At 47.1% G+C, this 16,176-nt stretch overlaps 1 pseudogene; it reads left to right on the top strand.

The window, feature by feature from the left end:
• The first annotated feature begins 15,022 nt into the window (after positions 1–15,022).
• On the top strand, positions 15,023–16,066 carry LOC147973722 (uncharacterized; annotated as a pseudogene).
• The last annotated feature ends 110 nt before the right edge of the window (positions 16,067–16,176 follow it).

Raw genomic sequence — 16,176 nt, 5'->3', positions numbered from 1 at the left:
GCATACGAAAAAGCATTAATATTTTGTATCAAAAGAATTCTAGAAGGATGGCAAGTTTTTTTCTTTTTTTTAGAGAAGAAATATGGCATGTTCTGTGATAAGTAATGTACTAATGTCTACTTTTGAGAATAGCTTCTTGTAAGATGACCTTTCAACTACACAACAACAAGATACATATATATTATACTAATTTAGTCTTGAGAAACGCTTTCTGATATGAGAGAGAGAGGTGTGAATGGGGAGTGGGTGGTGAAACGAGAGAGGGGGGGGGAGTTATGAGACGTCCCGTCCATCTCCCGCTCTTCCCGAGGCGTGCAGCCAAGGTGACGGTGTCCTGGACTAGGGGGTACTCACCACATCATCTCCCGACCAGCTGGGTTACCTGGCTCCTGTGCTTACCCCTACGTTCCCGATTGTTCGGCTAGGCGGTAAAGGGAGCACTGATACGTCTCCGTCGTATCTATAATTTTTGATTGTTCCATGCCAATATTCTACAACTTTCATATACTTTTGGCAACTTTTTATACTATTTTTGGGGACTAACATATTGATCCAGTGCCCAGTGCCACTTCCTATTTGTTGCATGTTTTATGTTTCGCAGAAAATCCATATCAAACGGAGTCCAAACGGGATAAAAACGGACGGAGATTATTTTTGGAATATTTGAAGAATATGGGAAGAAAAATCCACGCAAGACGGTGCCCGAGGGAGGCACGAGGCAGGGGGGCGCGCCCCACCCCCTGGGCGCGCCCCTGACCCTCGTGGGACCGTAAGGCGGTCGTTGCCCTTCTTCGGCTGCAATAAAGCTAATTTTTAGGAAAAAATCACGGCGAAGATTTCATTCCAATCGGAGTTACGGATCTCCATATATATACGAGACGGTGAAAGGGCAGCCAGGGGGAACGCAGAAACAGAGAGAGACAGAGAGACAGATCCAATCTCGGAGGGGCTCTCGCCCCTCTGCCGCCATGGAGGCCATGGACCAGAGGGGAAACCCTTCTCCCATCTAGGGGGAAGGTCAAGGAAGATGAAGGGGGGCTCTTTCCCCCTCGCTTCCGGTGGCGCCGGAGTGCCACCGGGGGCCATCATCATCACCGCAATCTTCACCAACAACTTCACCGCCATCATCACCAACTCCCCCCCCCTCTATGCAGCGGTGTAATCCCTCTTTTACCCGCTGTAATCTCTACTTAAACATGGTTCTCAATGCTATATATTATTTCCCAATGATGTATGGCTATCCTATGATGTTTGAGTAGATCTGTTTTGTCCTATGGGTTATTTGATGATCGTGATTGGTTTGAGTTGCATGTTTTATTATTGGTGCTGTCCTATGGTGCTCTCCGTGTTGCGCAAGCGTGAGGGATTCCCGCTGTAGAGTTTGCAATATGTTCATGATTTGTTTATGGTGGGTGGCATGAGTGACAGAAGCACTGCGTATGGGATAAAGAGGACTTGATACTTTAATGCTATGGTTGGGTTTTACCTTAATGATCTTTAGTAGTTTCGGATTCTTGCTAGAGTTCCAATCATAAGTGCATATGATCCAAGTAGAGAAAGTATGTTAGCTTATGCCTCTCCCTCAAATAAAATTGCAATAATGATTAACGGTCTAGTTATCGATTGCCTAGGGACAAATAACTTTCTTGTAACAAAAAGCTCTTTACTAAAACTAACTTAGTTGTGTCTTTATCTAAACAGCCCCTACTTTTTATTTACATGCTCTTTATATTCTTGCAAACCTATCCAGAAACACCTACAAAGTACTTCTAGTTTCATACTTGTTCTAAGTAAAGCGAACGTTAAGCGTGCATAGAGTTGTATCGGTGGTCGACAGAACTTGGGAATATTTGTTCTACCTTTAGCTCCTCGTTGGGTTCGACACTCTTACTTATCGAAAGAGGCTACAATTGATCCCCTATACTTGTGGGTTATCAAGACCTTTTCCTGGCGTCGTTGCCGGGGACCAATAGCGTGGGGTGAATATTCTCGTGTGTGCTTGTTTGCTTTATCACTAGGTAATTTTTATTTTCTGTTCTTAGTTGTTTTCTATCTTCAGTCATGGATATGGAACACGAAATACCAAAAAAATTAGGTGTACCTGCTACTCATGGAGATGGGGAACCTCCTAAAACCCTCGATGCTCATTATGTGAAAGATATTATGTACTACTTTGATAATCCTGAGAAAACCCCATCCAATTATGTTATGGGAGACACATTGGACCAACGTGAATACTTTAGGGATTATCGCTTGACTCAAAAGGGGAAACTATTATGAGATTAAATTCATATGTTGCATTGGTATGCTCGGCAACTTTGCTTGAGATATGATTATACTTGTTGCTCTAGGATGACGGCTCCACACCTTCTCTTTTCATGCAAATTTAATGATGATAAAACCTTGGCTTCTTATGCTAATGGTATATATGATTACTATGATGTGGAACAAATAGAAGAATTTGTTGCTTTTATGGGTGCTTATGAAATTGAATCTTTGTTTAAAGAGTGTGAAATTTTTGATGATTCAGTTTATAGACCTAAAAATTTAGCTATCCTTAAATATTTCCATGAGAATTATGGATACAATGCCGATATTGATGCGTTTATTGAGAAAGTCTCCGCTATCCAAGAAGAGACTAATACTTTGCAGGAGTCTATGGAATAAGAAATTGATGAAACTGTGAGCTCATTGGATGAAAAAGATGATGAGGAGAGCGAAGAACAAAAGGAGGAAGAGGGGATTAGCTACCCGTGCCCATCTTCTAATGAGAGTAACTCTTCAACTCATACATTATTTAATTTCCCTTCATGCTTACCGAAGGATGATTGCTATGATGATTGTTATGATCCCGTTGATTCTCTTGAAATATCCCTTTTTGATGATGCTTGCTATGCTTGTGGCCAAGATGCCAATATGAATTATGCTTATGGAGATGAACTTGCTATAGTTCCTTATGTTAAACCTGAAATTGTTGCTATTGCACCCACGCATGATAGTCCTATTATCTTTTTGAATTCTCCCGACTACACTATATCGGAGAAGTTTACCCTTATTAAGGATTATATTGATGGGTTGCGTTTTACTATTACACATGATGATTTTGATAGATATAATATGCATGTGCTTGCTTCTCCTACTTGCAATTATTATGAGAGAGGAACTACATCTCCGCTTCTCTATGTTTCCAATACGATAAAATTGCAAGAAACTGTTTATACTATGCATTGGCCTTTACTATGTGTGCATGAATTGTTCTTTTATGACATGCCGATGCATATGAAGAGAGTTAGACTTCGTTGTCGCATGATATATGTTACTTTGTGCTCACTACTAAATTACAAATCATTGTTAATTAAAATTGGCTTTGATATACCTTGGGATCCGGGTGGATTCATTACTTGAGCACTATATGCATAGCTTAATGGATTTAAAGAAAGCGCTGCCAGGGAGACAACCCGGAAGTTTTAGAGAGTCATTTATTTCTGATGTGTGCTTTTATATAGTTTAAAAAAATAAAGAGAGAAACCCAAAACTTTTCAAAAAGAAAAGTGAAAGTGAGATAGACGAGCATTGTGAAAGTGGGGGACGTCCTTGAACTTTTTTTATGCCCATGGAAACTTTGTGAATCTTAATTATAGAAACTTTTCAACAAAAATAATTATCCCCTTGTACAATTCCATTGTATTATAAAAATAATGTGCCAAGATTTGCCTTTAGGATGTTTACTTTGCTTGTTGGTTTGTACGGTGCAGGACAAAAACTTTGGCTGTAGTGCGCGATTTTACATTTTTTACTGGAATGTCAAAAGGTTATGAAACTTTTTGCACTGTATTTCTATATAAATATTTTATTTTTCCTAATTTTGGTAGAATTTTTGGAGTACCAGAGGTATGGTGAATGTTCAGATTATTACAGACTGTTCTGTTTTAGACAGATTCTGTTTTTGATGCATAGTTTGCTTGTTTTGATGAAACTGTCAATTTATATCAGTGGATTAAGCCATGGAAAAGTTATATTGAAGTAGCTACAATGCAAAAACAAAATATGAATTGGTTTTCAACAGTACTTAGAGTAGTGATTTGCTTTATTATGCTAACGGATCTTACCGAGTTTTCTGTTGAGTTTTGTGTGGATGAAGTGTTCGATGATCGAGAAGGTCTCGATGTGAGAAGAAGGAAGAGAGGCAAGAACTCAATCTTAGGGATGCCCAAGGCACCCCAAGTAAATATTCAAGGAGACTCAAGCGTCTAAGCTTGAGGATGCCCCGGAAGGAATCCCCTCTTTCTTCAACAAGTATCGGTATGTTTTCAGATTCGTTTCATTCATGCGATATGTGCAATCTTGGAGCGTCTTTTGCATTTAGTTTTCATTTTTCTTTTATGCACCATGCTGGTATGAGATGGTCCTTGGTTGATTTATAGAATGCTCTATGCACTTCACTTATATCTTTTGAGTATGGCTTTATAAAATGCTTCATGTGCTTCACTTATATCATTTGAAGTTTGGATTGCCTATTTCTTTTTACATAGGAAACCGCCATTTGTAGAATGCTCTTTTGCTTCACTTATATTTGTTAGAGCATGGGAATATCTTTTGTAGAAAGAATTAAACTCTCTTGCTTCACTTATACCCAAGCCTCTATATCCGGCAAGGTTTTCGCTCCAAGATTCATCCACTTGGGTGAAAATGACCCATGGGTAAGTTTGAACATGCCACGTGCTATTATTTTGGTAGGCTGAGGGGTAAAAACGCTGTGGGTGCTGAATTTATGGGTGTGGTTAGTGATTTGTGCTACGTGTGGGCCTCCCCATCGCGTTGAACTTATCGCGTGCGGTTGTGTGCATGAGTGGGCGTTGAGATAACTGGAATTGTGGGCCACTGGCTGCATGTGCGCTGCACGGCGCCATGTTCAATTTGACTACGTGCTTTTGTTTGTTTGGTTTCGGTGGCGTGCCGCTTGATATTTTCTTCTCCGTACGCATGGGAAGAAAATTGTATGGGACGGGGCCTCATAGTCTCCCGCGTGAGGCCTCTCTCCAGATTTTGACATGTCACCCTTTGCACACATCTCAAAGCTACTTAAAATTTCCTAATCACAAGATATGTGTCTTGGAAAAGGTATAGCAATATGGATACAATATGTATTGATCCCAGCAATTTCCATCTAATAAAGGAAGCTAGCGATCGTCTACCACTCCCTGCACAGGTTCGCTGCGGAAAGAAGCTACACTTCTACCAGGCTTTGGATGGCGACCACCTGAACAAGGTATGATCAAAATATCGACGGATGGTGCACTCAATGTGGCAGATGGCCGAGGAGGCGCGGGTGGTGTTGCTCGCTCCGCGTCAGCGCTATTGGGCGCATGGTGCAAGCCGTTCGGTGACATTTCAGATCCATTGATTATGGAAGCTCTATCATTGCGAGAGGGAGTGCTTTTTGCAAAACTTCATGGCATATCGCATGTGATAATGGAGACCGACTGTCAGGAATTAGTGCAACTCTGGAATTCTCGCCGCAATTCACGTTCGATTGTGGCTCCTATCCTAGATGAAATAGGAGAGCTAGTTTTTGATTTTTCAGTATTTGAGGTTCAACATGTAAACAGGGCAGCAAATCTACCGGCGCATCTTTGTGCAAAACGCGCATGCACTCTGAATGCAACCGATTGCTGGCTCGAAAAGACTCCTAGCTTCTTGGTTCCAGCCTCTTGGCTGTTTGCCGGGAGAACACTTTTGTTGAATAAAAGCTCTCTGATTTGCCCGCAAAAAAAGCTGATTAGGTATTTTAAACAGCTTTGAGATGTGTGCAAAGAATGACGTGTCAAAATCTGGAGAGGGGCCTCAGGCGGGGGACTATGAGGCCCCGTCCCATACAATTTTCTTCCGTACGCATGTATCTCTCCGGCTGTTGGATGCGGACGCAGGTTTCCAGATATTTCGTTCGATCTTATCTTTTCCTCGATTCGCTTCTTCTCTCTCGAAGCCTCGAGTTGCCACCGATCCACCGCCCCATGGTCGAATAAAAGACCTCCCACGTTGTGTGCATGCTCTTCCCACATCTCTTCTCCACAAAGCCATCAGATACGATGTAACAGGGAGCGCACACGAAGTCTGCGATCGAGAAGGTTACGCTCATGTAGGGCCCCGGCTCATGGCATGCTCGAAGCCTCGCTTCACTCCTCGGCATGCATTGCCAGGCAGCCGCTGAGTGCCGCCAACCTGCTCTTGCTCTTCCTCCGCATCTACATGATTTGTATCCAAGAGAGCTCGACTCGCTGGCGTGACTCCCTGTCGCTGGCACCTATCTTCTATGTTCGCCGTTCTACGGCTTGATGCCAAGAAGAATCTAGTGTACCAGCACGGTGTGAAAGGGAACATGGAGATGTGCATCTAGGTGCTCGGGCGCGAGTCCAGTGGTATCGACGAATCAACCCAGCCACTACAAGGGCGTGGAGCAGATGAGGAGATGAAGGTGGAGCCGATGGAGCGGGGGATGCGTGTGCTGCTACGCTGTCAGCTCGGTAACTCGACCTGGCACTTGCAGCATCTTCCTCATGCCATCCCAGGCAGCCGGTGATCCACCTTCTCTGTCCTGTGTCGTCTCCATGGGAACTATTGATGCGCCTATTAAGCGTTATGTTTAGGGAAACTGCACAACACCCAATACGGGTGTGGCTATCTCATATATATAGAGGTACACAAGGTACAAATACAAGATATGTGGTATACACAAAAGCTACGTATAAACATTGTCTAACACCCTCCCTCAATCTTAACTATGGCCTGAAGTACAAAGCAAGTTAAGATTGCGCCTACAACTTTCAAACTGAGGTTGTGGAAGTGGTTTCGTGAAGATGTCAGCAAGTTGATCTTTGGAGGAGATGAACTTGATATGAAGAAGCTTCTGTGCAACACGTTCCCTCACAAAATGATAGTCAACTTCGATGTGCTTGGTACGAGCATGAAAAACTGGATTAGATGAAAGGTATGTCGCACCAATATTATCGCACCAAAGAACTGGTGACTGCCCTTGAGAGACTCCCAACTCTCGTAACAGAGACTGTACCCAAATGAGCTCAGCCATGGCATTGGCAACCGCCTTGTACTCTGTCTCAGTGCTACTCCGAGATATTGTCGCCTGCTTGCGTGCACCCAGGCGATTAAGTTGAGACCAAAGAAGACAGCATAGCCCCCCATTGATCGTCGGTCAGGCTCCCAGCCCAATCTGCATCAGAGAACGCAGAGAGGATACTCGAGGAGGTAGGCCGAAGATGCAATCCATAGGAGACAGTGTGAGAGATATAACGCAGTATACGCTTCATAGCTGACCAATGTGAAGTCCGAGGAGCATGAAGATACTGACACACACGGTTAACCGCATAAGAGATATCCGGCTGTGTGATAGTCAAATACTGCAAACCACCAACAATACTATGGTACTTTGTAGAATCATCTGAAGAAAGCAAGGCACCATCCAAGGCTGATAACCGATCCGTCGCAGACATAGGGGTGGTAGCATGCTTGCAATGCAACATACCAGCACGCCGCGGCAGGTCCAAGGAATACTTATGCTGAGTGAGAGTCAGACCAGCAGGGGTCCGGGAAACCTCCAGACCAAGAAAGTAATGCAGAGCACCCAGATCCTTGACAGCAAAATGACCACCCAGAGCAGACAGCAGACAATCAGCGGCAGCCACTGAGGAGCTGATAAGAACAATGTCATCCACATAAACCAGCAGATACATAGTAACCTCAGGACGATGTAGAAGAAACAAAGATGTGTCAGCAGTGGATGGAACAAAGCCAAGATGTCTGAGAACCGATCCAAGTCGTGCATGCCATGCACGTGGAGCCTGTTTAAGTCCATAGAGTGCCTTGACAAGACGGCACAGATGATGTGGACGAGCAGGATCAACAAAACCTGGAGGTTGCCGCATGCACTACATATGTATACCTCTTCCTCCAAGACCCCATGAAAGAAAGCGTTTTGAACATCAAGCTGACGCAGAGACCACCCTTTGGTAAGAGCCAAGGACAGAAGCAGATGAATAGTGGTAGGTTTGACAACTGGACTGAATGTATCCTCGTAATCAAGACCATGCCTTTGCTTGAAACCTTTCGCCACAAGTCGTGCCTTGTAGCGCTCAATAGACCCATCCGCGTGCTTCTTGACCTTGAACACCCACTTGGAGTCAATAATGTTAACACCAGACACAGGAGGAACGAGACGCCAAGTATCATTCCTCTTCAGAGCCTCAAACTCCTGCTCCATGGCAGAACGCCAGTGAGGAATCCGAAGAGCCGCTTGAAAATGTCGAGGCTCAGCAGTGGGGTCAGCAACCGTCTGCGCTACACACGCCGCAATCCACGCAACCGTGCCATCGGTGCGCTCTTTCGGGCGGAAGATACCGCTCTGGCTGCGCGTGCGAGCACGCAGAGGAGCGGTAGGTGGCGGAGGTGACGGCGGAGATGGTGTTGGAGGTGGTGTCGAAGAGGATGGTGAGGACGCAGACGAATCAGCGATCTCGGAGACCACATGTATCGGTGACGCGGCAGTCAACGGAGAGACGGCCGAACCAGGCGAGCGAGGCGACCGGGCCAGGCATGCGGCCTGGTGGAGGCGACCCGCCAAGGACCGAAGCAGCACGTGCTGACTCAGCCGGCTCAAGCGCCAAGCCAGTGCGGGAGCCGCACGGAGTTGACTCAGCCTTCCCGGGCGCCAACAGCGGTCCAGCTGATGAGGGGCCAGGAGGAGGCGATGGGGTGGTGCATGCGCCACGCACAGGAGGAATTGCCTCTGTACACCCACCATCGTGCCCCCTAGTGACTAGAGGCGATGAATCATCCAGGAGCTCAAGGCGCGCTCCTCGCCCAATACCTGCACCGTGGTTAGGTAGCAACGAGGGAGTATATGCAGCATCGACAAATTGAACAGGCAAAGGTGAATTAGATTTCTCAGGTGCAGTGGGAGTGGTGGAGGTGACGGGAAGTGCGGAAAAAGGAAAAACATTCTCATCAAACACCACATCACGAGAGATGTAGACGCGATTAGAGGGAACATGAAGACATTTGTACCCTTTATGAAGAGAACTATAACCAAGAAACACACACTGTTTAGACCGAAACTCCAACTTGTGTTGGTTATATGGACGAAGATGAGGCCAACACGCACACCCAAATACCTTGAGAAAAGTATAGTCGGGAGTTTCATTCAACAAGAGTTCAAGAGGTGTTTTCATCTGACGAAGTCGTGTAGGGAGTCTATTAATAAGAAAGCATGCGGTGGAAAACGCATCACTCCAAAACCAGAAAGGAGGAGGCATGGGCAAGCAAAGCAAGACCAGTCTCAACTATATGACGATGCTTACGCTCAGCTACACCGTTTTGTTGATGTGTATGAGGACAAGACACACGATGTGTGATTCCAAGCTTATTAAAAAAAGCATTGAGGTTGTGATACTCACTCCCCCCCCCAATCTGATTGCACATGAATGATTTTGTGATTGGGTAGACGCTCAACATGCGCTTGGAATTGCAAGAAAACATTAAACACATCAGATTTGCGTTTAAGAAGATAAAGCCAAGTGAACCGACTGTAAGCATCAATAAAGCTGACATAGTAATTATGACCACTAACAGAAGTTTGAGCATGGCCCCATACATCCGAAAATACAAGTTCAAGCAGTTTATGGACTACACGACTCGACTCAGAAAAAGGAAGCTGATGACTCTTGCCTTGCTGACAGGCATCACAAACTGCATCAACATGTTTATTGGACACAACTGGAAGCTCATGACGCTGAAGTACATGGCGAACGATGGGAGTGGCAGGATGACCAAGGCGTGCATGCCAATGTGATGGAGACACACGAACACCACTGAAAGCACTAGGAGCTGGTGGCACATCAAGCGCATAAAGACCATTATTGCGCAGTCGACCTCTAAGAAGTACGTCCCTCGTGTCCCGATCCTTAACAAAAAAATGAAAAGGATGAAATTCAGCAAGAACATTATTATCACGAGTAAGTTTAGGAACTGAAAGCAAACTACGTGAAACAGAGGGAACACAAAGGACATTAAGAAAACGTAATTGTTTGGATCAATGTGTAAGAAGTGATGCCTGACCAATATGTGAGATGTGCATACCTTCCCCATTAGCGGTGCGAACCTGATCGTGTCCACGGTACGGCTCCTGTGTAGAGAGCTTGCCCATCTCACTCGTCAGGTGATTGGTAGCCCCCGTATCCATGTACCAAGATGCATCAACTGGGTAAGAAGGAGTATGCCCTTGCTCATGGCTCGCCAGGGCAGCCTGCTTCTCATTACCCTTGCCATTGTTCCCAAGCCCCAAGAAATCCTGCTTGAAGTGACAATGACAACGGGAGGCAAGGTGACCATCAAGCCCACATAGCTGGCAGGGGATCTGAGCACCACATGAAGGGCAACAGGCACGGACTCGACCTCCAGTCGAGGTAGTGGTGTTCCGTGAAGTAGGCGCAGGCGACGGCGACTTGCCACCAGTTGGTGGCTTGGAGGGCTTGCCCTTCCCACGCATTGCAGCGTTGGCGGACAGGAAACTCGACGTAGACCGGTGAGCCTGGATGCGCTGCTCCATAGCAAGGAGCCGTGCGTACAACTCACATAACTGGATGGGAGTGTCACGACCATTGATATTCTCCACCAAATTATCATACTCGTCGCTCAGTCCGTTGAGCACATAGGAAGTGAACTCCTCCGGACCAAGTGCCTTGCCAATGGAGGCAAGTGTGTCAGCCATACCCGTCACCTTATTGAAGTAGTCGGTGATGGTGAGATCCTGAAGCTTCACCTCTCCAAGCGCAGTGCGAATGGCATGAGCCCTCACCTGAGACTGCGAGGCAAAACTGGTGTGAAGAGCCGTCCACGCGTCCCGAGACGTAGTGCCGAAGATAACCAGTGATGAGACCCCTTCCGTAAGAGAGGACTGGATGGCGAAGAGGATAGCCTGATCCTGAGCCACCCACGCATGATGCCCCGGATGGTATGGCGGTGGGCACGGCAGAGTGCCGTCAACAAACCCCTCCAAGTAACGGCTGCGGAGAAGCGGCAAAACCTGAGCACGCCATGACAGATAGTTATCCGTCGTCAGCTTCACCGGGATGAGATGCGCAAAATAAAACGGTGCATGAGATACACCATAATCTGAAGGCGGCGGCGCATAAAAACCTGAGGGCAAAGGACAACTCGGCACCATGGACGAAGCAACCAGCTCCGTCGATGCACCGCCGTAGGGCGCGGCGTATGGAGACACAAGCATCGAGGTTGGCGGGTAGGCGTAGGCCAACGGGGCAGCATGGCCAGAGGGCTGCTGCAGCGCAGTGGCCGGCGTAGCGCCCTAGGAGCCGGCCAGCGGCGACTGTTGCGAGGGCGTAGCCCCCTGGTGTACATGAAGATGTGTTCCGGCTCCCACGTCCGAGTGCAGATGGGATTGCAGCTGCGGCACAGTGCCTTGATGTGAAACCTGCGGCTGTGCATGAAGATACGATCCAGCACCCAATCCATCACCCACGTCCGAGTGGAGAGGCCGATATGAGGGAGTGCCCTGGGGAAACAGATGCGACCCGGCGCCCGGATAGGGCCCCCACCAGGGAGCGGCCAAAGCAGCCTCGTAGTAGCCCGCACCGTAGATGCCCGCAGCGGCCGAAGCAACTCCGTAGGAACCCGCACGCTGGCCAGCAGTTGGAGCAGCGCCGTAGTAGCCCGCGTGCGGTGGAGCAGCGGAGTCGCCGAAGACCGGCGACGATGGCGCGATGGAGACCTGGGCGGTGGCAGCCATGGAGGCGCCGGCCAGGGAGAGCAGAGGCGAAGACGACAAAAACGGAGAGACCGGGACGGCTGGGGCGGCGGCAATGATACCGGCGGCAGCGGCCGGCATCGAGGCCATGATATGATCATGGCGGCAGCGGAAGCAACGACCGAAACCCTAAGCTGATACCATATTAAGTGTTATGTTTAGGGAAACTGCACAACACCGAATACGGGTGTGGCTATCTCATATATATAGAGGTACACAAGGTACAAATACAAGATATGTGGTATACACAAAAGCTACGTACAAACATTGTCTAACAGCGCCTGCCCAGGCCGTTGGGACTTCTCATGTCCGACCCGCGTCATCACCATGCTGAACTATGGAGTACTGTCGCCTCAGGTAAGCTACCGCCGGCAGCGACGCGATGAGGCACTCAGCCCCTTCTTGAACTACAAGACGGCGAGCTCACGACGGCTGCAGCCTCTTCGCTGAAGAGAGAGACACGATGAACGTTTACGTCAAGTCCTTCCGGCAGCAGAAGGCCCGTACCTATGGGTTGGCAAGCAAGCCCAGCGGCGGCATCTCCAAGAAGGCGGGGCACCACCACCACTAGAAGCAAGCGGGGCGTAGCTCCTCCACTCGACGCCAGGTATGCCCGTTCCAAGTGCATAAGGCCTTGTACAATGGGAGATGCTTAGGGAAGTGCTTAGAAAAATAAACCGGATTTTTTTTGATGCACCGGTGCCTATTTTTATAGGAGAGACGCTTAGTTAAGCATCTATCCTGTACAAATAAGCACCGGTGCTTAAGAAAATCCTGATTTATTTCTCTAAGCACCTCTCCTAAGCACCTCCCATTGTACAAGGCCTAAGCGGACTGGAAATTGGCACCTCCGCAATGTAAAAGGCCATTTACAACCTATTGAATTGAGAACAATCCATGGAATACACACACGTTGACCCTTGTTAGAACTAGTGATAATTTCTCCTTCTAGCACCCTCTCACCTAGCCGAGTGAGAATTAAGTGAGTACCATTGCATAAGCCCAACGATGGACGACCACAAGGATCAGTCTGGCTCGCCTACACGGAGCTCTTCGCCGTTTTGGTGTCGTCGTATGCCGGCCAGACATGTGATCATGTGGGATGCACCGGTAGAGGACCCCGTACACTGTGTCCAGTCCACCCGTCGGCCGTGTGGGCAGTCAGTCACCGGCCATGTAGCCACTTGTTGGTATTGATCTAGAGACTCAATGGGCCAAAACGAAAATAAAAGATCAGAAATAAAGTTACGTTAAAGAGAGAAACAGGGAGGCCACGAACCAACGTTCGTACCCTTCGATCTCAACTTATGCACCCTGATCGGGGGCACCCTAACCAACTATGGTTTTGGTCCCCTGTCGCCAGCGCACATAAAAATATGGGGGAGCAGCCGCCACCTACGCTAGACTAGTTCTCGTACGGTTTACTCCTGCTCCCCACATCCCTAAACCCTAACCGGTCTGGGAGAGCGCTGCACGACGGGAAGATCATCTCCAAGCTCTGCCCCTGTCCCAGGGCAGTGCCGGTGGCGCCCGGAGGGACGCCGCTACCTGCAACGAGCAACTTCACCGAGCCTGCATCAAGCCTGCATCGAGCAGGCACGGGACTTCGCACCATCGACACCAATGGCTGCTTCCATTGGTGGTAAGAACCTAATCCATCTCTCTGATCTGTGCTACTAGGTGATCTAATTGTTAGGCTTACGATCTGTTTAGTATATCCTACGGATTAAAAGTCTAACAATGGTATCTTGAGCAAGGTTAAGCCTAGATTAGATCCCTATTGATCTTTTGGTTATGTTAAAGTGCTCAAATTAAGCCCAGATGATCACTGTTAAAGGTTAAAGATTGAAGGTTATAGTCAATCTCCTCTGATTAAAGTGAATGTCCATATCTAGGGTTAAGTGGTTTCGGCTAAAGTCTAATTTGCTACGGATTTGTGCTAATTAACAAATGGTTATGATCAATCATGTTCTCTTAATTTATTATGCCACGTTTCCGCTTCAAGTTTTGTCAACAAGCACTGGTTTTAGTTCCTGTTAGCATTTAGAACTTGATGAATTGGGAAGTTAAAGTCAGCCGAACCCTAACTCTAGAAATTCCCCAATTTTGGAACCCTAGTTTTTTCCCATTTGTGAAATCCTGAAAACAGAGGCAAAATGTTGAAATTAAGAGGCAAAATGGGTCGGGGCTTACCTCATGACGCCGCGCCAGTGCTCCCCTTCTGGATCCCGACGCCGGCGACGCCGTCGTCTCCCGGACGGCGCGCGGAAAGCAGTGCCTGCAACAGCCATCGATGGCTGCGCCCATGGACGCGCGCGTGGCAGGGCACCCTGCGCTCAGCACGTCGTCGTCGCCGCCAAAAGGCTTGCACCGGCAGCCGCTGGCACCATTGCGCCGTCGCGTCACCAGAGCTACGCTCGACGGAGGAGCGCGCGGGACGAAGTCCTTTTGCATGCTGCTTCGGCGAGCGAAGCTGCCGCGTCGCCATGTCCGGCGAACCTCGCGTCGCCACGTCCGGCGGGCCTCGTGCCGCCGTGTCCTCTTGTACGAGCGCGTCTCGCCGGCGCCATCGCGTGGTCGCTCTCTCACTCTCTGGAGCGAAAAAATCGGGAGGAGATGGGGAAATGAGGACTGGGGTTTGACCCTGCCAATTTTGTTCTGAGCGGAATGATCACAGCCGTCAGATCGATCGGACGGCTGAGAACGACGGGCAGCTCAGGGCAGGCCTTCGGCCGCTTAACGGGCTGTATTCGCAGCCGGGCCTTGGCCCAAGTTGTCTTGGCCTAGCACGGACAGTTTTTTAATTATTATGAGCTTATTCGCTGCTAGGCCGACTGCATAATGGATTGCCGTGGGGTTTTGGGCTAAAATTGAAGTTTCTGTGCGTTTTCTATTTATTCAGTGTATTTCCGTATTATGATTATTCCCAAAATGTTCTTGCAATGTTATAAATAGAAAATTGCCAGAAAAATGATTCTGAAAATTATGGTTTAGTTTTCTGAATGAAATGGAACCAACGAGAAATTTTATTTAGAAAACTTTTATGAATTAATGTTTGTGTCATTTTATGGCACATTTATGTTCATCCCATGGTAATATCAATAAATGGTGAATTATTAATGTTGGAAAATTGATATTACACATGAGATTAATGTGATCATTTTTGTAATACAGACCAACGTTGTTTTACATTTTTGAATCACTCCATTAATTCCTTATTATTTTCTGCCCAACGGTGATATAATTTGGAGTTGATTTTTGCATGAAAATTGATCGAACCAACGTAGGTTAATTTTTGTGCAATTTAATTTAATTATGATGTTCTTTTCCTTTACTTATGATATTTCGAAATCATGACAGCTTCCGGTTCTCGTGGCCTCGAGATCGAGCCACTTACTGGGAATAACTTCCAATCGTGGAAGGACTCGTTGCTTTTGCACCTCGAATGGCATGAGGTTGACCTCGCACTGAGGGAAAGTAAACCAGTGGAACCTGCAAAGGGTGCCACTGGGTATGCTGAGCTTAAGAAAGATTATGATACTAAAGTTGAGAAGTGGGAGAGGTCAAACAAAATGGCGCTCCTAATTATGAACTTCTCCATCTCGACTGAGATTAAAGGGGCTATTCCTGGCAATGAAAGTGCCACCGAATATTTGAAATCGGTGGAAGAACAATTTAAGGGCTCAGAGAAAGTGTATGCAGATGAGCTTTTGCACAAGCTGCTTGCAAAATATGACGGGCCTGGAAATGTGAGGGAGCACATCTTAAGTATGAGCAATGCCGCGACAAAGCTTAAAACCATGAAGTGTGACTTGAACGAAGAGCTTCTGGTGCTCCTAGTTTTTAGGTCACTACCCTCACAATTCAATCCATTCAAGATAAACTATAACTCTCTTGAAACCAAATGGAAACTATCTGAACTCATTGCACATTGCGTTCAGGAGGAAGAGAGAATGAAGAGTGAGCAGAAAGATCAAGCTCTCCATGTTAACTCTGCAAAGAGGAAGCATGAAAACCATGCTCATAACAATAATGTGCCCAACAAAAAGCAGTATTCCAAAAAGAATCCTCCAAAGCCTAAGCAATGCAACGAGGCAAGTTGTTCACGTCCCGCACCTTCAGCGGCTACTTCAGTTAATCTTACAAATGCCGCTGGAGAAAGACTTTGCAATTTTTGCAAGCAGCCAAATCATTTCACGGTGGACTGTCCAGGTTTTCTTAAGTGGCTGAATAAAAAGGGTAAGGATGAGATCACTCTTGTAGATGAATCTCTATATGTTGATTTTTCTGAATCTACATGGTGGATTGACTCAGGTGCGACTGTTCATGTCGCGAATTCT

The sequence above is a fragment of the Triticum urartu genome, chromosome 5A (genome assembly GCF_056163025.1).
Source record: "Triticum urartu cultivar PI428250 chromosome 5A, HENAU_Tu73, whole genome shotgun sequence".
NCBI classification, from domain to species: Eukaryota; Viridiplantae; Streptophyta; class Magnoliopsida; order Poales; family Poaceae; genus Triticum; species Triticum urartu.
The sequence above is the reverse complement of the archived record's forward strand: the minus strand, read 5'-3'. Positions and strand labels throughout refer to the sequence as shown.